We start from the raw sequence: 22,065 nt of genomic DNA on the forward strand, positions 1-22,065 counted from the left end.
AATGATTCCAAGTAGAACTTTCAGAAATGAAAAATAAGTTGAAATTAAAAACAATATATGTGAATTAAATAAATTAAACATGGCTGAAGGCAGAATTCGTGAACTGGAATATATACATGAAGAAATTATCCAGTGTGCAGCATTGAGAGATGGGAGATGGAAAGTGAGACTAGCTAAGTGGAGGGTAGGATAAAAGTGTGCTGTGACTGTGTAGTTGGAATCCCAGGATGGAAAAGTAGGGAGAAGGAAGAGAGGCGTTATTCAAAGTGTTAATAGTGTTGACTTTTCAGAAACTAATGAGAGAGAAATCTGTAGATTTAGGAAGCACACTATGTCCTAAACAGTATAAGTAAAAGGAAACCCACACCCATACACTGAAATTGTATAACAACAAAGACAAGAAGACCTTAAGCCAGAGGTAAAAGAGAGATTACCTACAAAGGAGTGTCTGTTAGGTTGACAACGGATGTCTCATTAGCATGAATAGAGGCCACTAGAGAGTGGAGTAAGTCCTCAAAGTGATGAGAGAATATAAACTTCAGTATAGAATTGTGTATCAGGTATATTTTACAGAAAAACATCAGTGTTTTTGTGTATTTGGTAATTGTTAGGCTAGATTATTTGGACTACCTGCTATCCTCCCATCCCCCACCCTGTGGAAAACAATTAAAATTGTTGGATTAAAGAAAAAAATCAAGGGCTTCCTTGGTGGCGCAGTGGTTGGGAATCCGCCTGCCAATGCAGGGGACACAGGTTCGAGCCCTGGTTTTGGAAGATTCCACATGCCATGGAGCAGCTGAGCCTGGGTGCCGCAACTACTGAGCCTGTGCTCTAGAGCCTGTGAGCTACAAGTACTGAAGCCCGAGCGCCTAGAGCCCGTGCTCCACAACAGGAGAAGCCGCTGCAATGAAAAGCCCGTGTACTGCAACGAAGAGTAGCCCCCGCTCTCCGCAATTAGAGAAAAGCCTGCACACACTAACGAAGACCCAATGCAGCCAAAGAGAAAAAAAAGAGAAAAGAAAAAAATCAGAAAGACTGACAATATTGCAAGGAAGTTTTAAACCAAAATATAACAAAGGAAGAACCCAGAAAGGTAATTTAAAGGTAATTTAAACACCATAGGATGGAATCTGCCTTTGCCTAAAGGACATTTGCTGATTTGGACAAAGTGGGGCTTTGATTTCTGAGTCCTTGCCGACCTCTGAAGTGAAGTCCTCTCAGGGTAGGGAACCTAAAAGGGGCCCTCCTCATATTAAATGGGCTCTGAAAGTCTGTACCCTCAGAGGCAGGGTGAGCTAGAAGCGTACCTGCCTAACTCCATCTTTGCCCCCAGCTTTTTACTAAATGTAGCAGGAGAAAAGGGGGAGAGTTATGGCTGTGGATCGGCCTTTGGGAGGATTTGTAGCCCAGGCTCAGGGAAATGAAGCATGAATTTAAGGTTTTCTGGTTTGGTAATGCCTTCAGGCAGCAATGGGACCAAACATAAAACCTTTCTGGAGGAAGTTACCATCATCCGAAAATGCAGAAAACACCTATGACTATTTTTTAAGGATGTTGATTAGCACACAGACAAAACTGGACAAGCACACAAGGGAATAAGGCACCATGCATGAAAACCAGTAGAAACAACCCTCCCAAGATTTTAGATTTTAGATTTGGGGATTATCAGAAACAGACTATTGGGACCTCCCCGGTGGTCCAGTGGTAGGACTCCACGCTCCCAGTGCATGGGGGCCCAGGTTCTGATCCCTCGTCGGGGAACTAGATCCCACATGCATGCTGCAACTAAGAGTTTGCATGCCGCAACTAAGAAGTCTGCATGCCACAACTAAGAAGTCCGCATGCTGCAACTAAATATCCCTCGTGCAGCAACTAAGACCCGGCGCAGCCAAAAATAAATAGTAAATAAATAAGTGTTTTAAAAAAAGAAACAGACTATTAAATAAGCATACTCTTTATTTTTATTTACTTATTTTAAATATATTTATTTATTTATTTTTGGCTGCACAGGTCTTCATTGCTGTGCACGGGTTTTCTCTAGTTGCGGAGAGCGGGCGCTACTCTTCGTTGTGGTGCGTGGGCTTCTCATTGCAGTGGCTTCTCTTGTTGTGGAGCACGGGCTCTAGGTGCACAGGCTTCAGTAGTTGTGGCACGTGGGCTCAGTAGTTGTGGCACACGGACTTAGTTGCTCCGCCATGTCCCCTGCATTAGCAGGTGGATTCTTAACCACTGCGCCACGAGGGGCGTCCTGTGGCTATTCTTTTCACTTCTGATTTTTATTCACCTGTTCCTCCCACCCCACCCCCTTCTTTTTGGTCCGCCCCCCCGCCACCCCCAGTGGACTGTGCCCAGTATAGACATGGTCTTGTTTGTTGTTTGACTGATTGTGCAAGTATCCGCTGCTCTCCATGGACTCACATTGTCGCTTTTTTCCAGACCAATAGAATTCCAGTGGTGTGTTGGTAGATGTTTAATATCTGGCTCTCTGGGAGAGTCAAAAACCTCCTGGCCACGGGGCTTCCATGGTGGTGCAGTGGTTAAGAGTCCGCCTGCCAGTGTGGGGGACACAGGTTTTATCCCTGGTCCAGGAAGATCCCACATGCCCCAGAGCAACTAAGCCTGTGAGCCGCAACTACTGAGCCTGCGCTCTAGAGCCCGCGTGCCGCAATTACTGAAGCCCACATGCCCTAGTGCTCGAGTGCTGCAACTACTGAGCTCACGTGCTGCAACCACTGAAGCCCACGTGCCTAGAGCCCGTGCTGCACAACAAGAGAAACTACCAGGATGAGAAGCCTGCGCACCGCAATGAAGAGTAGCCCCCGCTCGCTGCAACTGGAGAAAGCCTGTGCGCAGGAAGGAAGATCCAATGCAGCCAAAAATAAAAATAAAAATAATAATAAAAAAAAATTTTTTAAGTCAAAACCAAAAACCAAACAAAAGCACAAAAACCTCCTGGCTTGTAGCATTTGTTGATTTCTACAGTGCTAATGCTTCTGTCATGTCCAACGTGAGCTACCAGTGTGATGCCACTTGAAGGTGGCACCGGGAGAGGCTCACGGTCAGCTCCCATGAGCAAGTGAGCCCGTGCTCTGTGGCAAGGTGACCTTGTCTCTGTTTCCTTCTCTCCTTTGCAGTCAGGAGACTGAGGAGAAAGTGTGCCAGCCCCTGTTCTGGGCTCTTCATGGGGTAGCTCAGTTCAGCCTCACAGCAGCTCTACGTGGACGGCGCTCTTGGTCCCTCGTTTACAGGTGAGGACGCCAGGGCACGAGAGGTCAGGTCACACAGCAGAGCCAGGACCTCGGTTGTGAAACTTTTAAAAAGCAATTGGTCAGACAGGTATAGGCTGCATTTCAGATTCTCATTTTCTCTTAGCAACAGTCTCTACTGCAGAATGTTCTTTTCTGAAGGGCTCTGTCCAAGGACCTGCATGATCGTATGGACAGCATTTCTCTGGAAGCTGCCTTGTGTCCGATGGTTATACTAACCAGAAGAAGTAAATGAAGAGGTAGTTCAAGAGGAACTTGAAGTTCCTCTCATTTGGCTGTTGGATAAGAGTCTAGAAGATGCTGGTAATACTTTGCTTGGCATTCCAGACAGACTGTGGAGGCTGTTGTCTGGATGTGATGGGAATCCTTGTGCTGTGTTGCATCTCACATATAACCAGAGACGTCTCAAGTCAACACGCCAGTTCTGTGAGCCAGTAGCTTGTTCTAAAGATGTGCTGTCAGTGGCGGGCCTCTGGGTCATCTAGGGAAGGAAAATTAGCCTGCCTGTAGGTGAGGGCCAATTAAGAGGATGCTAGCATCTTTTTGGAGAGTAGTGCATAGTTGTTGGGATGCAAGAAACGTTTGGAAGGGACTTCCCTGGTGGTCCAGTGGTTAAGAATCCGCCTTCCAGTGCAGGGGACACGGGTTCGATCCCTGGTTGGGGAACTAAGATTCCACATGCTGCGGGGCAACTAAGCCCACACACCACAACCAGAGTGTAGCCTGCTCGCCGCAACGAAAAGTCCTGAGTGCCGGAACTAAGATTCAACGCAGCCAAAAATGAATGAATGAATGAATAAATAAGTAAATATTAAAAAAGAAAGAGTCATCTTGAAACGTTTGGAAAAGAACTATGCAGTATTACCTGAGTAACAGTTCTAGAACCAGTTTAAACCAGTTCCTTAGGCAGTGAAATTAGCTGCGCCTAAACCAATACCATTGCTATGAACTCTTTAAGGGATGCCACTGATGAGATTACATATTTCTTAAAATGCACGGAAGCACAGAAATGTTGCTACACAAGAGATTTTTGGTTTAATGGCCTCGGTGTGAGCTAGTGAGGCACACAGTCAATCTAAGTGAATGACTTTGAGAGTAACCTATTTTTATTTCAGGTGTCAATGGTAATGTAAATAGAGGTTCTCAGATGCTGGTCTGTATGTGATATTGGTGAGATGAGCAAAGGTGAGCTTTTCTTAAAACTATTTTTTTAAAAATAAGACATAATCCTCAATCCTGATATTATGGCTTTCTTCTTTTGATATTGGAAAAGCCATTGTTGTCTGAATTGAAGGTGACTGTAGATGACAGTTTATCCTTTCCTCCTTTTTTAAAAATTTAATTTAATTAATTAATTTATTTTTGGGAAGCCCCTTTGTGTCTGCTTTTCTTTCTCTCTCTTTCCCTCCCTCCCTCCTCCTGGCTTGGGAGAGTGAAAAAGTTGGCAACCCTGTTAGTTTTCTAAATTAAAAGAAAAGAACTTGGGACTTCCCTGGTGGCGCAGTGGTTAAGAATCTGCCTGCCAGTGCAAGTGACACGGGTTCGATCCCTGGTCCGGGAAGATCCCACATGCCACGGAGCAATTAAGCCCGTGTGCCACAACTATTGAAGCTCGCGCACCTAGAGCCCGTGCTCCGCAACAAGAAAAGCCACCGCAATGAGAAGCCTGTGCACTGCAACGAAGAGTAGCCCCCGCTCACCACAACAAGAGAAAGCCTGCGCGCAGCAACAAAGACCCAATGCAGCCAAAGATAAAATAAATAAATAAATAAATTTATTGGGGGAAAAAAAAAAAAAAGAAAAGAACTTAACCAGCCTGTGAAATCCCCGTGTCTTGGAACGTTGAGCTGGGCCGACTCTAGCACACAGGCCCTGGGGTAGATAGGTTGGGGCACCAGATTCTGCAGATGGGATGGGTTCTCAGAGGCCCCTGAGTGTCTTACTCTTTTTTACAGGGTGGAAATCCCGCCTAGACTTCTCTGTTATGATTTAGGGTAAATAGGTAGATGTTAACTTAGTTTACTCTTCCAGACTCTGTGAAAGGTATGAATAAGTGAGTAGCATGATATGATTATTTGGGTGAAATTTTGGTTTTATTTGTTGGTCAAGATTTGTTCTGTGTGTGCTCCGGTGCTGTCTTGTGGAACACATAAGATGTACGATCATCCCCACCATGAAGGAACCTGCGGCCTGTGGGCTGGTGTGTGCAGACCCAGGCCTGGTGTGCAGTGCTGGCGTCACGCAGAGCAGCATAGTGTGGGCGCTCGGCGCATTGAGGCCGCCTCGGTGCTGCTGCGGTGAAACCAACCAGGCTACATGGGGGCTATCAGTACTTCATTCTTTCTTATTACTGAATAACATTCCATTGTATGGATAGACCACATTTTTTAAAAATTTAATTTATTTTATTATTTTTGTCTGCGTTGGGCCTTCGTTGCTGTGTGTGGGCTTTCTCTAGTTGCGGTGAGCGGCGCCCACTCTTTCGTTGCAGTGCGCGTGCTTCTCATTGCGGTGGCTTCTCTTGTGGAGCACAGGCTCTAGACATGCAGGCTTCAGTAGTTGTGGCTCATGGGCTCAGTAGTTGTGGCTTGCAGGCTCTAGAGCACAGGCTCAGTAGTTGTGGCACATGGGCTTAGTTGCTCCGTGGCATATGGGATCTTCCTGGACCAGGGATTGAACCTCTGTCCCCTGCATTGGTGGGTGGATTCTTAACCACTGCACCACCAGGGAAGTCCCTTCATTGTGGTTTTGACTTGCATTTCCCAGATGGCTAATGGTACCGAGCATTTTCTTGTGTGCTTTTTGTCCATTTGGATATTTTCTTTGGAGAAATGTCTATTCAGATCCTTGACTCATTTTTTCCTTAATTAATTAATTTTTGGCTGTGTTGGGTCTTCGTTGCTGTGTGCGGGCTTTTTCTAGTTGCAGTGAGCGGGGGCTACTCTTTGTTGCAGTGCACGGGCTTCGCATTGTCATGGCTTCTCTTGTTGCGGAGCACGGGCTCTAGGCACGCAGGCTTCAGTAGTTGTGGCACGTGGACTCAGTAGTTGTGGCTTACAGGCTCTAGAGCTCAGGCTCAGTAGTTGTGGCGCACGGGCTTAGTTGCTCTGTGGCATGTGGGATCTTCCCAGACCAGGGCTCAAACCCGTGTCCCCTGCATTAGCAGGCAGATTCTTAGCCACTGTGCCCCCAGGGAAGCCCAGATCCTTTACTTGTTCTAAAATTTGTCTTTTTATTATTGAGTTGTAAGAGTTTTTTATATATTCTAGGTACAAGTCCTTTTTTAGATATATGATTTGCAAAAATTTTCTTTTGTGAAAATGTTCTCCCATGGTGTGGGTTGTCTTTACACTTTCTTGAAGGTGTCATTTGAAGTACAAAACTATTTTTGAGGAAGTCCAGTCCAAGTTATATTTTCTATTGTTGCTTTTGGTGTCATATCTAAGAAACCATTGGCAAATACATGATTTTTTCTTCTAAGAGTTTTATAGTTTTAGCACTTAAATTTAGGTCTTTGATCTATGTTGGTAAGTCTTTGTATACAGTGTATAAGTAAGGGTCTGCATTTATTCTTTCGCATGCAGATATCTAGTTGTTCCAGCATCATATATTGAAAACACTGTTCTAACCCCCATTGAATTATTCTTTCACCCTTGTCAAAAATCAGTTGACTGTAAATCTGAGTGTTTATTTATTTATTTTTCAATTAATTAACTTATTTTTGGTTGCATTGGGTCTTCGTTGCTGAGCACGGGCTTTCTCTAGTTGTGAGCGGGGGCTACTCTTCGTTGCGGTGCGCAGGCTTCTCATTGCGGTGGCTTCTCTTGTTGCAGAGCACGGGCTCTAGGGTGCGCGGGTTTCAGTAGTTGTGGCACATGGGCTGGCTCGCGGGCTCTAGAGCGCAGGTTCAGTATTTGTGACACACGGGCTTAGTGGCTCCGCGGCATGTGGCATCTTCCCGGACCGGGGCTCGAACCTGTGTCTCCTGCACTGGCAGGCGGATTCTTAACCACTGTGCCACCAGGGAAGCCCATGAGTGTTTACTTCTTGTCTCAATTCTATTCCATCAATGTACATGTCATTCCTTAGGCCTGTACCACATTGTATTGTTTACTGGAACTTCGTAGTAAATTTTGAAATCAGGAAGAATGAGTCCTCCAGCATTGCTCCTTTTCAAGATTGTTTGTGTGTTCTGGACCACTTGCATTTCCATATGGATTTTAGGATTAGCTTGTCACTGATTTTTAAAAACTATCCTTGATATATTAACTTCTATGCTTTATTGTTTGGGGAACACAGTCTGCAAGATAGTGGTCTTTTGGAGTCTGTTGAGGCTTCCTTTATTGGTTTAATATGTGGTTTATATTTTTAAATGTTACATGGTGTTTTCGAAAAGAATTTGTATTCTCTGTCCTTTGGGTGTAGAATTTTGTGTCTCTTTTATAGCTTGAGCTTATTAATATTATTCACCTTTTTAACATTGCAGCTGTAAGAAATAATACAGAGATATCCCTTGTACCCCTTGTCCAGTTTCCCCCAGTGGTAATATTTGGCAGAGTTACAGTAGAAAAATCACAACCAGGAATTGACATTGATATAGTCCGCTGATCTTACTCATACTTCCTGAGTTGTATTTGTATTGTGTGTGCAGGTGTTTAGTTCTATAGTTTGTCATCTGTGTGGCTGTGTATCCACCATCAAAGACAAAATGCTGAACAGTTCCAAAGCCACGAGGATTCTATTGCTGTGCTTTTACGACCACACTAATTTCCCTCTCTCCACCTACCTGCTCCTCATGCCACTAATTTGTCCTCCATGTCTAAAATTTTTCATTTCAAAAATGTTACATATAAATGGAATCATACAGTATGTAATCTTTGGGGATTGGCTTTTTTTAAAAAACAAAAAATTTATTTATCTATTTTGGCTGTGCGGGTCTTAGTTGTGACACAAGGGATCTTTGTTGCGGCATGTTTAGTTGAGGCAAGTGGGCTTCTTAGTTGTGGCATGCAGACTTCTTAGTTGCAGCATGTGGACTTCTCAGTTCCGGCATGCATGCAGGATCTGGTTCCCTGACCAGGGATCAAGCCCATGCCCCCTGCATTGGGAGTGTGGAGTCTTACCCACTGGACCACGAGGGAAGTCCCCAGGATTGGCTTTGTTTTGCTCAGCAATAATTCTCTAGAGCAGGGGTCTCCAAACCCCAGGCTGCGGACCAGTACTGGTCCATGGCATGTTAGGAACCGGGCCGCACAGCAGGAGGTGAGCGGCAGTGGGTGAGTGAACGAAGCTTCATCTGCTGCTTCCCGCCGCTCCCCATTGCTCGCATTACTGCCTGAACCAACCCCCCCACAATCCGTGGAAAAACTGTCTTCCACGAAACTGGTTCCTGGTGCCAAAAAGGTTGGGGACTGCTGCCGTATAGACTCATCCAAGTTGTTGCACGTATCAGTAGTTTGTTCCTTTTGGTTGCTGAGTCACATTCCATGGTATGGATGGACCACACTTCAGCGTTCATGTGTCAAGGACCATCTGGACCAATTCCAGTTTTTGACTTTTTATTTCTCTAGAATAAATGCCCAGGGCCAAGGCATTTTTCATCTATGGATTTCTCTCAGTTGCTGCAGTAAAGTTTATAGAAGTTGAACAATACTATAAAATGCCTCTGTCTTTGTGATGGTTATATATTCTTGTCCTATTGTCCCTTTTACTTGTTTATAACATCCTTTGCATCTCACTTTATCTTAACTTTTAGTTTGTCAGACATAAAGATTGTGGCTCAAATTTATTTTGGTTCACATTTGCCTCGTGTATGTTTTTCAGTCTTTTCATTTCTACCTTTTTCAGTTTTTTTAAAGTGTGTCTTTTGTTGGATATTATTTTTTAAAAATTAAACCTGAGAAAACTCTTTTGCATTGATTAGTTTATCCCATATTCAGTTGTTGAAATTATTATATTAGTACTAATTTATTTTTTAAAATTTATTTTTATTGAAGTATAGTTGATTTACAGTGTTGTGTATTAGTACTAATTTCTCCATTTTATTTCACATTTTCATTTACTAATACTTTTGCTTTTATTTCTCCTTTCCTGTTTTCCGTTGGATAGATTGTTTTGTTTTACTGCAGATTAAAATTACACATTCTAACTTTTTTGTGCGTGTGTGACCTCCCTGAACTTAAGATCTTTTGTCATGGGTATTTTTTCTTCTCTTTTTTAAAAAATATGTATTTATTTATTTATTTTGGCTGCGCTGTGTCTTAGCTGTGGCACTCGGGCGCTTCATGGTGGCATGCGGGATCTTTAGTTGTGGCATGCTGACTTCTTAGTTGTGGCATGTGAACTCTTTTTTTTTATTTTAATAATGGTTATTTATTTATTTATTTATGTCTGCGTTGGGTCTTTGTTGCTGTGCGTGGGCTTTCTCTAGTTGCAGCGAGCAGGGGCTACTCTTCGTTGTGGTGCGTGGGCTTCTCATTGCGGTGACTTCTCTTGTTGCGGAGCACGGGCTCTAGGCACGCAGACTTCAGTGGTTGTGGGTGCATGGGCTTAGTTGCTCCGCAGCATGCGGGATCTTCCCGGACCAGGGCTCAAACCCATGTCCCCTGCATTGGCAGGCAGATTCTTAACCACTGTGCCACCAGGGAAGTTCCACATGCAAACTCTTAGTTGCGTCATGCATGTGGGATCTAGTTCCCCAACCAGGGATCGAACCCAGGCTCCCTGCATTGGGAGCGCGGAGTCTTACCTACTGGACCGCCAGGAAAGTCCCAGGTATTTCTTCTCTGACTTTTCAAGCTTAACAGTATCTCCGCTTTCCTTCAGTAAGACAACTACATTAGCATGCTCCTCTCCTGATTGACATGCCACAGAATTCTGACCTCCATTCTATTTTATTTAAAAATTTGATTAGTGATTTAAGGATATATTAGGATTCCTCATCACGTTACTAGATAACACAAAACTTGTTAATAGCAGTAGAACAGGGATTCTGGATGGGAGTGGTAAGGTGGAGGTTTGCTGCCACTGTGAGGAAAGCTGGTGGGATATGTGTGAAGACTGAGGTCAGGCTCCAGATGGAGAGGCGGAAGGGGGGCACTGGGCCAGGCTGTTTTTTGTTGATGTTACTGAAATCCTGTAGATTTTAAATTACAGATTATTTTATAATAAGCCTCTCCAATTTATGGATTCTTTCTGAATCTTGCACTTAGCTTCATAGCTTTTCATCAGTAATTATTTAGCCTTAATTATTTGTTTTACTGATTTCTTTCTCTCTGTTGATGTATACAGTATGTTGTTTTTTGTTTTTTTTAATAAAGCTTTACTTTTTTAAAAAAATTATTTATTTATTTTATTTTTGGCTACGTTAGGTTTTCGTTCCTGCACACAGGCTTTCTCTAGTTGCAGTGAGCGGGGGCCACTTTTCCTTGCAGTGCACGTGCTTCTCATTGCAGTGGCTTCTCTTGTCATGGAACACGGGCTCTAGGCGCGCGGGCTTCAGTAGTTGCAGGACGTGGGCTCGGTAGTTGTGGCTCACAGGCTGTAGAACACAGGCTCAGTGGTTGTGGCACACGGGCTTAGTTGCTCCATGGCATGTGGGATCTTCCTGGACCAGGGCTCGAACCCGTGTCCCCTGCATTGGCAGGCGGATTCTTTTTTCGTTTGTTTGTTTTTGAGCTATTGTTTATTTTCTGGTTTGAATAATGCAAAATGTTTTTATTTTAAAAAATGGGCAAATGCTAAGCAGACAGAACCCCATAGCGTGAAATACATTAGTACATCAAAAGATTGTATTAAATATCTCTTTAAAAGGAGAATTAACCCCGAATGTATGTACTATATATATCCTCAAAGCAAATTTTTTTTAATTTAATTTTATTTATTTTTTTATACAGTAGGTTCTTATTAGTCATCCATTTTATACACATCAGTGTATACATGTCAATCCCAATCTCCCAATTCATCACACCACCACCACCACCACCACCCTGCCGCTTTCCCCCCTTGGTGTCCATACGTTTGTTCTCTACATCTGTGTCTCTGTTTCTGCCCTGCAGACTGGTTCATCTGTACCATTTTTCTAGGTTCCACATATATGCGTTAATATACAATATTTCTTTTTCTCTTTCTGACTTACTTCACTCTGTATGACAGTCTCTAGATTCATCCACGTCTCTACAAAGGACCCAGCTTCGTTCCTTTTTATGGCTGAGTAATATTCCATTGAATATATGTACCACATCTTCTTTATCCATTTGTCTGTCTGTGGGCATTTAGGTTGCTTCCGTGACCTGGCAATTGTAAATAGTGCTGCAGTGAACATTGGGGTGCATGTGTCTTTTTGAATTATGGTTTTCTCAGGGTATATGCCCAGTAGTGGGATTGCTGGGTCATATGGTAATTCTACTTTTAGTTTTTTAAGGAACCTCCATACTGTTCTCCATAGCGGCTGTATCAGTTTACATTCCCACGAATAGCACAAGAGGGTTCCCTTTTCTCCACACCCTCTCCAGCATTGGTTGTTTGTAGATTTTCTGATGATGCCCGTTCTAACTGGTGTGAGGTGATACCTTATTGTAGTTTCGATTTGCATTTCTCTAATAGTGATGTTGAGCAGCTTTTCATGTGCTTCTTGGCCATCTGTATGTCTTCTTTGGAGGAATGTCTATTTAGGTCTTCTGCCCATTTTTTTTTGTTTTGTTTTGTTTTTTTAAAAATTTATATTTATTTTTGACTGCGTTGGGTCTTGGTTGCTGCGCGCGGGCTTTCCCTAGTTGCGGCGAGTGGGGGCAACGATGCAGCGTGCAGCCTTCTCACTGTGGTGGCTTCTCTTGTTGCAGAGCATGGGCTCTAGAGCGCAGGCCCAGTAGTTGTGGTGCACTGGCTTAGTTGTTCCGCGGCATGTGGGATCTTCCCGGACCAGGACTTGAACCTGTGTCCCCTGCATTGGAAGGTGGATTCTTAACTACTGTGCCACCAGGGAAGTCCCTTCTGCCCATTTTTGGATTGGGTTGTTCGTTTTTTTAATATTGAGCTGCATGAGCTGTTTATATATTTTGGAGATTAATCCTTTGTCTGTTGATTCATTTGCAAATATTTTTTCCCATTCTGAGGGTTGTCTTTTCGTCCTGTTTGTAGTTTCCTTTGCTTTGCAAAAGCTTTTAAGTTTCATTAGGTCCCATTTGTTTATTTTTGTTTTCATTTCCATTACTCTAGGAGGTGGATCAAAAAAAGATCTTGCTGTGATTTATGTCAAAGAGTGTTCTTCCTATGTTTTCCTTTAAGAGTTTTATACCGTCCAGTCTTACAGTTAGGTCTCTAATCTGTTTTGAGTTTATTTTTGTGTATGGTGTTAGGGAGTGTTCTAATTTTATTCTTTTACATGTAGCTGTCCAGTTTTCCCAGCACTACTTATTTTTTTTATTTTTTGTGGTACGCAGGCCTCTCACTGTCGTGGCCTCTCCCATTGCGGAGCACAGGCTCCGGACATGCAGGCTCAGCGGCCATGGCTCACGGGCTCAGCCGCTCCGCGGCATGTGGGATCTTCCCGGACCAGGTCACAAACCCGTGTCCCCTGCATCGGCAGGCAGACTCTCAACCACTGCGCCACCAGGGAAGCCCCCAGCACTACTTATTGAAGAGACTGTCTTTTCTCCATTGTATATCCTTTCCTTCTTTGTCGTAGGTTAGTTGACCATAGGCGTGTGGGTTTATCTCTGTTCCATTCATCTATATTTCTGTTTTTGTGCCAGTACCATATTGTCTTGATTACTGTAGCTTTGTAGTATAGTCTGAAGTAAGGGAGTCTGATTCCTCCAGCTCCGTTTTTTTCCCTCAAGACTGCTTTGGCTATTCAGGGTCTTTTGTGTCTCCATACGAATTTTAAGAATTTTTGTTCTAGTTATGTAAAAAATGCCATTGGTAATGTGATAGGGATTGCATTGAATCTGTAGATTGCTTTGGGTAGTGTAGTCATTTTCACAATATTGATTCTTCCAATCCAAGAACATGGAATATCTCTCCATCTGTTGGTATCATCTTTATTTTCTTTCATCAGTGTTGTATAGTTTTCTGCATACAGGTCTTTTGTCTCCCTAGGTAGGCTTATTCCTAGGTATTTTATTCTTTTTGTTGCAATGGTAAATGGTAGTGTTTCCTTAATTTCTCTTTCAGATTTTTCATCATTAGTGTATAGGAATGCAAGAGATTTCTGTGCATTAATTTTGTATCCTGCAACTTTACCAAATTCATTGATTAGCTCTAGTAGTTTTCTGGTGGCATCTGTAGGATTCTCTATGTATAGTATCATGTCATCTGAAACCAGTGACAGTTTTACTTCTTCTTTTCCAATTTGTATTCCTTTTTCTTCTCTGACTGCCGTGGCTAGGACTTCCAAAAGTATGTTGAATAATAGTGGTGAGACTGGGCATGCTTCTCTGGTTGCTGATCTTAGAGGAAATGCTTTCAGTTTTTCACCATTGAGAATGATGTTTGCTGTGGGTTTGTCGTATATGGCCTTTATGATGTTGAGGTAGGTTCCCTCTATGCCCACTTTCTGGAGACTTTTTTTTCATAAATGGGCGTTAAATTTTGTCAAAAGCTTTTTCTGCATCTATTGAGATGATCATATGGTTTTTATTCTTCAGTTTGTTATTATGGTGTATCACGTTGATTGATTTGCGTTTTATATGTATATATATATATTTAATATAAATTTATTTTTTCATTTATTTAATTTTTGGCTGCATTGGGTCTTCGCTGCTGCATGCGGGCTTTCTCTAGTTGCAGTGAGCGGGGGCTACTCTTTGTTGTGGTGCACAGGCTTCTCATTATGGTGGCTTCTCTTGTTGCAGAGCACAGGCTCTAGGCGCGCAGGCTTCAGTAGTTGGGACACACAGACTTCAGTAGTTGTGGCTCACAGGCTCTAGAGCGCAGGCTCAGTAGTTGTGGCGCATGGTCTTAGTTGCTCCGCGGCATGTGGGATCTTCCCGGACCAGGGACTGAACCTGCGTCCTCTGCATTGGCAGGCAGATACGTAACCACTGCACCACCAGCGAAGTCCCTGTTGGAAGATTTTTAATCACAGTTTCAATTTCATTACTTGTGATTGGTCGGTTCCTATTTTCTGTTTCTTCCTGGTTCAGTCTTGGAAGGTTGTACCTTTCTAAGAATTTGTTCGTTTCTTCCAGGTTGTCCAGTTTATTGGCATACAGTTGTTTGTAGTAGTCTCTTATAATCCTTTGTATTTCTGCAGTGTCAGTTGTGATTTCTCCTTTTTCATTTCTAATTTTATTGATTTGAGTCCTCTCCCTCTTTTTCTTGATGAGTCTGGCTAATGGTTTATCAATTTTGTTTATCTTCTCAAAGAACCAGCTTTTAGTTTTATTGATCTTTGCTGTTGTTTTCTTTGTTTTTATTTCATTTATTTCTGCTCTGATCTTTATGATTTCTATCCTTCTGCTAACTTTGGGTTTTGTTTGTTCTTCTTTCTCTAGTTCCTTTAGGTGTAATGTTAGATTGTTTGAGATTTTTCTTGTTTTTTGAGGTAGGCTTCTATAGTTATAAACTTCCCTCTTAGAACTGCTTTTGCTTCATCCCGTAGGTTTTGGGTCGTTGTGTTTTCATTGTAATTCTTCTCTAGGTATTTTGTGATTTCCTCTTTGATTTCTTCAGTGATTTCTTGGTTATTTAGTAACGTATTGTTTAGCCTGCACGTGTTTGTGTTTTTTACGTTTTTTTTCCCTGTAATTGATTTCTAATCTATAACGTTGTGGTCAGAAAAGATGCTTGATATGATTTCAATTTTCTTAAATTTACTGAGGCTTGATTTGTGACCCAAGATGTGATCTATCGAGAATGTTCCATGCACACTTGAGAAGAAAGTGTAATCTGCGGTTTTTGGATGGGATGTTCTATAAATATCAATTAAATCTATCTGGTCTGTTGTGTCATTTGAAGCTTGTGTTTCCTTATTGATTTTCTGTTTGGATGATCTGTGCATTGGTGTAAGTGAGGTGTTAAAAAGTCCCCCACTATTATTGTGTTTCTGTCGATTTCCTCTTTTAGAGCTGTTAGCAGTTGCCTTACGTATTGAGGTGCTCCTATGTTGGGTGCACGTATATTTATAATTGTTATATCTTCTTCTTGGATTGATTCCTTGATCATTATGTAGTGTCCTTCCTTGTAACATTTTTTATTTTAAAGTCCATTTTATCTGATATGGGTTTTGCTACTCCCGCTTTCTTTTGATTTCCATTTGCTTGATCATTATGTAGTGTCCTTGATCATTATGTAGTGTCCTTCCTTGTAACATTTTTTATTTTAAAGTCCATTTTATCTGATATTATGTAGTGTCCTTGATCATTATGTAGTGTCCTTCCTTGTAACATTTTTTATTTTAAAGTCCATTTTATCTGATATTATGTAGTGTCCTTGATCATTATGTAGTGTCCTTCCTTGTAACATTTTTTATTTTAAAGTCCATTTTATCTGATATGAGTTTTGCTACTCCCGCTTTCTTTTGATTTCCATTTGCATGGAATGTCTTTTTCCGTCCCTTCACTTTCAGTCTGAATGTGTCCCTGGGTCTGAAGTGGGTCTCTTGTAGACAGCATATATATGGGTCTTGTTTTTGTATCCATTCAGCGAGCCTGTGTCTTTTGGTTGGAGCATTTAATCCATTCACGTTTAAGGTACTTATCAATATGTATGTTCCTGTTACCATTTTCTTAATTGTTTTGGGTTTGTTTTTGTAAGTCCTTTTCTTCTCTTGTGTTTCTCACTTAGAGAAGTTCCTTTAGCATTTGTTGTAGAGCTGGTTTGGTGGTGCTGAATTCTCTTAATTCTTGCTTGTCTGTAAAGCTTTTGATTTCTCCATGGAATCTGAATGAGATCCTTGCCGGGTAGAGTGATCTTGGTTGTAGGTTCCTTCCTTTCATCACTTTAAGTATATCATGCCACTCCCTTCTGGCTTGTAGAGTTTCTGCTGAGAAATCTGCTGTTAACCTTATGGGAGTTCCCTTGTATGTGATTTGTCATTTTTCCCTTGCTGCTTTCAATAATTTTTCTTTGTCTTTAATTTTTGCCAGTTTGATTACTATGTGTCTCGGCGTGTTTCCCCTTGGGTTTATCCTGTATGGGACTCTCTGTGCTTCCTGGACTTGGGTGGCTATTTCCTTTCCCATGTTAGGGAAGTTTTCGACTAAAATCTCTTCAAATATTTTCTCGGGTCCTTTCTCTCTCTCTCCTCCTTCTGGGACCCCTATAATGCGAATGTTGTTGCATTTAATGTTGTCCCAGAGGTCTCTTAGGCTGTCTTCATCTCTTTTCATTCGTTTTTCTTCATTCTGTTCCACGGCAGTGAATTCCACCATTCTGTCTTCCAGTTCACTTATCCATTTTTCTGCCTCAGTTATTCTGCTATCGAGTCCTTCTAGTGTATTTTTCATTTTAGTTATTGTGTTGTTCATCTGTTTGTTTGTTCTTTAATTTTTCTACATCTTTGTTAAACATTTCTTGCATCTTCTCGATCTTTGCCTCCATTCTTTTTCCGAGGTCCTGGATCATCTTCACTATCGTTATTCTGAATTCTTTTTCTGGAAGGTTGCCTATCCCCACTTCATTTAGTTGTTTTTCTGGGGTTTTATCTTGTTCCTTCATCTGGTACATAGCCCTCTGCCTTTTCATCTTGTCTGTCTTTCTGTGAATGTGGTTTTTGTTCACAGTCTGCAGGATTGTAGTTCTTCTTGCTTCTGCTGTCTGCCCTCTGGTGGATGAAGCTATCTGAGAGGCTTATGCAAGTTTCCTGATGGGAGGGACTGGTGGTGGGTAGAGCTGGCTGTGGCTTTGGTCGGCAGAACTCATTAAAACTTTAATCCACTTGTCTGCTGATGGGTGGGGCTGGGTTCCCTCCCTGTTGGTTGTTTGGCCTGAGGCGACCCAACACTGGAGCCTACCTGGGCTCTTTGGTGGGGCTAATGGCAGACTCTGGGAGGTCTCACGCCAAGGAGTACTTCCCAGAACTTCTGCTGCCAGTGTCCTTGTCCCCATGGTGAACCACAGCCACCCCCTGCCTCTGCAGGAGAACCTCTAACACTAGCAGGTAGGTCTGGTTTGGTCTCCTATGGGGTCACTGCTCCTTCCCCTGGGTCCCGAGGTGCACACTAGTTTGTGTGTGCCCTCCACTAGTGGAGTCTCTGTTTCCCCCAGTCCTGTCAAATTCCTGCAATCAAATCCCGCTAGGCTTCAAAGTCTGATTATCTGGGAATTCCTCCTCCCGTTGCGGGACCCCCAGGTTGGGAAGCCTGACGTGGGGCTCAGAACCTTCACTCCAGTGTGTGGACTTCTGTGGTATAAATGTTCTCCAGTTTGTGAGTCACCCACCCAGCAGTTATGGGATTTGATTTCATTGTGATTGCGCCCCTCCTACCGTCTCACTGTGGCTTCGCCTTCGTCTTTGGATGTGGGGCATCTTTTTTGGTGAGTTCCAGTGTCTTCCTGTGGAGGATTGTTCCGCAGGTAGTTGTGATTCTGGTGTTCTTGTAAGAGGGAGTGAGAGCACGTCCTTCTACTCTGCCATCTTGAACCAATCTCCGGCAGGCGGACTCTTAACCACTGCACCACCAGGGAAGCCCTACAGTATGTTTTTTTTGTTTTGTTTTGTTTTTCTGCGGTACGCGGGCCTCTCACTGTTGTGGCCTCTCCCGTTGCGGAGCGCAGGCTCAGGACGCGCAGGCTCTGCGGCCATGGCTCACGGGCCCAGCCACTCCGTGGCATGTGGGATCATCCTGGACCGGGGCACGAACCCATGTCCCTTGCATCAGCAGGCGGACTCTCAACCACTGCACCACCAGGGAAGCCCCCTACAGTATGTTTTTTAAAAAGTAATATTGAGGGACTTCCATGGCAGTCCAGTGGTTAAGACTCTGCGCTTCCATTGCAGAAGGCACGGGTTCAATCCCTGGTGGGGGTACTAAGATCCCGCATGCTGTGCGGCCAGAAAAAAAAAAATTAATAATAATATTGAGGTGTAATTTATATACAATAAATGGACCCATTTTATATTTGTGGTTCTGTGTATTTTGACAAATATACCACCACAATCAAGATTTAGAGCATTTGCATCACCCCCAAAACTCCGTCCTGTCACTCCCTCGTGCTGCAGCCCTTGATCCTAAGCAACCACTAGTCTCTTTGTCACCATGGGTTCATTTTGCTTTGTTTAGAATTGCGTATAAATGGAATCTTTTAGTTTTACTTTTTTGTGTCCAGCTTCTTTTACTTACCACGTTTATTAGATTCATCTGTGTTTACAGATGTGCTTGTTCCTTTTTGCTGAGTGTATTCCATTGTAGGTACACCATCCTTTGTTTATCCTTTCACCTGTTGATGGATATTTGAGCTGTTTCCAGTGTTTGACTATTATGAATAAGGCAGCTATGAACATTCAATTACAAGGAGTCTTTGTTTAGATTTATGATTTCATTACTCTAGGGTAATACCTCGGATTGGAATTACTGGGTCACACGGTAAGTACGCTTAACTTTATAACAAGCTGGCGAAGTGTTTTCCATCGTGGTCGTGCCATTTTATGGTCCTACTCACAGTGTATGGGAGTTTCAGTTCAGCATCCTCGTCAGCACATGGTATTGATAGCTTTTTAATTTTAGCCCTTCTAGTGGTACCTTATTGTGGTTCTGATTTGCATTTCCTCGATAACAGTGTTGATCATCTTTTCATGTGCTTATTGGCTATTTGTATATCTTCTTTTATGAAGTGTCTGTCCAAATTTTTTGTCCATTTTGTTTAGTTAAGTATTTTTTTAAATTATTGCTTTGTAAAAGCTCATTACACGTTCTTGATAAGAATGCTTTGTCAGATATAGACAGCAAATACTTTTTTCCTGGTCTGTGACTTATCTGTTTATTTTCTTAATGGTATCATTCAAAATTGAAGTTTTCAGTTTTGATGAAATCCTGTTTATCAGTATGTTTGCTTGTTTTCAATTTTTATTGGGCTATAGGGGATGGATTGGGAAATATCTCTGCAAGTTGTGCCCCGCTAGAGAAATGTCCCTTCTGATTTTCCTGGGAGGAGCTTTCGGAGCTTTTTCGTTTTCTTGGAGCTGCTGCTCTTGCTGGCAGCAGCCTCTTCAGGTCCTCTTTTTCTTGGGGACACTCTTGTTTCCTGGCTCTTCAGGGCCACTTACTGGTTCCTCTTTGGGGAAAGATTTCCTCCTTTTGGGAGGACTTCCACTGCCAGCTGTCTCTTCAGGATCACTACTAACCAGCTCCTCTGTGGAAGAAGATTTCTTTTTCTTGGGTTTGGAGAAGGAGACAGATGGGTCTTCTGTTCCATTCTCCTGAGGAGCCTCCTGGGGCTTTTGCTTTTGCCTCCTTTTGGGTCTTTCACTTGTCTCCTCACAGTCCTCTGGGGTCTTACTGCTGTTCTCTGGAGATGCCAGGGCAATCGCAGCCAGCCGTTTGTTTTCCTTCTTCAAGCATTTCTTCTCCTGTTTCTCCAGCTTCCTAGTACTCCGGCAGATGCTTCCTCTGCCTGAACGCCTCCTTCATGATATGCAGATTGTTTTGTGGAATCTCTCTAGTCTCACAGAAGGACAGCCACTCCTCAACTTGTTCTCGAAGCTTCTCCCCAAATACACCTGTGGGTACCTCAGAGAAGCAATCAGATTGTGAGGCAATACTGCATTTGCTTGCCAGGTATTAGGAGATGTGGCCAATGAAGGCAGAGTGGAAAGTGAGTCCATATTTTGGGGTGTTACCCCTTGTCTTCAGGGCTCTGGAAACTTGGTCCCTTTGCTGGGCCCAGAGAATCCCTCAGACACCAGGACTGGCTGTTTATAAGATTTTTTTTTTAATTTGTCTTTTCTTGTATCTTATGTACCGCAAGTTCACAAATCTTATTTTTAATTAAATTAATTTATCTTTTTTTTTTATGGCTACGTCGGGTCTTAGTTGTGGCACGTGGGATCTTCGTTGAGGCATGCGGGATCTTTCAATTTTTATTTATTTATTTATGGCTGTGTTGGGTCTTTGTTTCTGTGCAAGGGCTTTCTCTAGTTGTGGCAAGCGGGGGCCACTCTTCATCGCGGTGCGCGGGCCTCTCACTATCGCGGCCTCTCTTGTTGCGGAGCACAGGCTGCAGACGCGCAGGCTCAGTAATTGTGGCTCACGGGCCTAGCTGCTCTGCAGCAAGTGGGATCTTCCCAGACCAGGGCTCGAACTCATGTCCCCTGCATTGGCAGGCAGATTCTCAACCACTGCGCCACCAGGGAAGCCCGGGATCTTTCATTGAGGTGCGTGAACCCAATAGTTGTGACGCGTGGGCTTAGTTGCCCCGTGGCATGTGGGATCTTAGTTCCCCGACCAGGGATTGACCCTGTGTCCCCTGCATTGGAAGGTGGGTTCTTTACCCCTGGACTGCCAGGGAAGTCCCCCCAAGTATTTTTTTCTTAAGTTTTCTTCTAAAAATTTTAGTGTCAGCTTTTATGGTTAAGCCTGTGATCCGTGTATGATGTGAGGTAAGGGTTGAGGTCATTTTACATATAGATATTCAGTTTTTCAGAATCATTTGTTGAAAAGGATTACACTTTCCCCATCAAATTGCTTTAGTACATTTATTGAAAGTCAGTTGACCATATATGTATTCATCTGTTTCTGGACTTCTCTACTTTGTTTTGTTGAACCACTAGAACCACACTGTCTTGATTAATCTCACCTTACAGTAAGTCTTGAAATAGGTGGTGTTAGCACTCCAAGTTTGTTCTTCCTTTTCAAAATTGCTTTGGCTATTCTAGGTCTTTTTCCATATATATTTTAGTATCAAGTTGTCAATTTCTGTTTTTAAAAATCTGCTAGGATTTATTTGGGGTTGCACTGAATCAGTAGACCAGTTTAATGAAAACTGACATCTTAACAATATTGCATTTTCTCATCCATGAACATAGTATATCTCTCCATTTATTTAAGTCTTCTTTAATTTCTCTCAGCAGCGTTTCATAGTTTTCAATGTGCAGATCTTTTTTAAAAAATAAATTTATTTATTTATTTTTGGCTGTGTTGGGTCTTTGTTTCTGTGCTTGGGATTTTTCTAGTTGTGGTGAGTGAGGGCCACTCTTTGTTGTTGCATGGGGGCTTCTCACTGTGGTGGCTTCTCTTGTTGCGGAGCATGGGCTCTAGAGGTGTGCGGGCTTTAGTATTTGTGGCATGCAGGCTAAGTAGTTGTGGCGTGCGGGCTCTAGAGCACAGGCTCAGTAGTTGTGGCACACGGGCTTAGTTGCTCCGTGGCATGTGGGATCTTCCCAGACCAGGTATTGAACTCATGTCCCCTGCATTGGCAGGCGGATTCTTAACCAGTGCGCCACCAGGAAAGTCCCTCAGTGTGCAGATCTTGCACATATTTTATTAAATTATCCTGAAGTATTTCACGTTTTTGAATGTTGTTAGCAGAAGTTAAATATTTTTTATTTACCAATTTTTATTGCTGGTATATAGAGATACAGTTACTTTTTGGATATTGACCTTGTAACTGGTAAGCTAGCTGTTCACTGTCATTAATTCTTGTAGCTCTTTTCCGTATAGATTTTCTTAGGCATTTCTGCTTACACAATCATATTATTTGTTAGTAAAGAAAATTTTACTTATTCTTTTTCAATCTGTATGTGTTTTATTTCTTTTTCTTGTCTTATAGTACTACCTGGGACCTTCGCTACAATCTTGAATATAAGTGCTTAGAGTTTGTTGTTCCAATCTTAGGAGGAAAGCATTCAGTCTTTTCACCA

The 22,065-nt window shown here is 42.7% G+C and overlaps 1 protein-coding gene across 10 annotated transcripts in view; it reads left to right on the plus strand.

The window, feature by feature from the left end:
- PPP6R2 (protein phosphatase 6 regulatory subunit 2) overlaps positions 1 to 22,065 on the plus strand; it is an 83,651-nt gene that overhangs the window by 17,381 nt on the left and 44,205 nt on the right. For 3 of the 10 annotated variants that reach the window (XM_022597047.2, XM_089921536.1, XM_022597043.2), the window contains one exon: positions 3,135 to 3,248. The exons of 2 other annotated variants lie outside the window; for them this stretch is intronic. The gene's annotated coding sequence lies outside the window, so the exon portion shown is untranslated. Of the gene's footprint in view, positions 1 to 3,134; positions 3,249 to 4,381; positions 4,452 to 16,146 lie in introns of those variants that run through there. 5 more of the 10 variants (XM_089921532.1, XM_089921535.1, XM_089921534.1 and 2 more) reach the window with 5 other exon arrangements.

Source organism: Delphinapterus leucas, chromosome 11 (assembly GCF_059928025.1).
Source record: "Delphinapterus leucas isolate spDelLeu-1000000601 "Yukka" chromosome 11, BTC_Dleu_Yukka2, whole genome shotgun sequence".
Taxonomy (NCBI): Eukaryota; Metazoa; Chordata; class Mammalia; order Artiodactyla; family Monodontidae; genus Delphinapterus; species Delphinapterus leucas.